Here is a 296-nt window from a genome sequence, read left to right as displayed (position 1 = left end):
AGTGACACGCAGTCACACACAGCTTCACTCCCCACACAGTGACACGCATCACACACAGCTTCTTAACTCCCACACAGTGACACGCATCACACACAGCTTCCTTCCACCACTCAGTGACACGCATCACACAGCAGCTTCCTCTCCCACACAGTGACACGCATCAGCACACAAGCTTCCTCCCACGTGACACCGCGTCACACACAAGCTTCCTCCCCACACAATGACTCACGTCTCACACAGCTTCTTCACACTCACACAGTGACACGCATCACACATCACAGCTTCTCTTCCCCCAC

This window comes from Ascaphus truei, chromosome 2 (genome assembly GCF_040206685.1).
Source record: "Ascaphus truei isolate aAscTru1 chromosome 2, aAscTru1.hap1, whole genome shotgun sequence".
In the NCBI taxonomy this organism is placed as follows: domain Eukaryota; kingdom Metazoa; phylum Chordata; class Amphibia; order Anura; family Ascaphidae; genus Ascaphus; species Ascaphus truei.
This window is presented reverse-complemented; position numbering follows the sequence as displayed.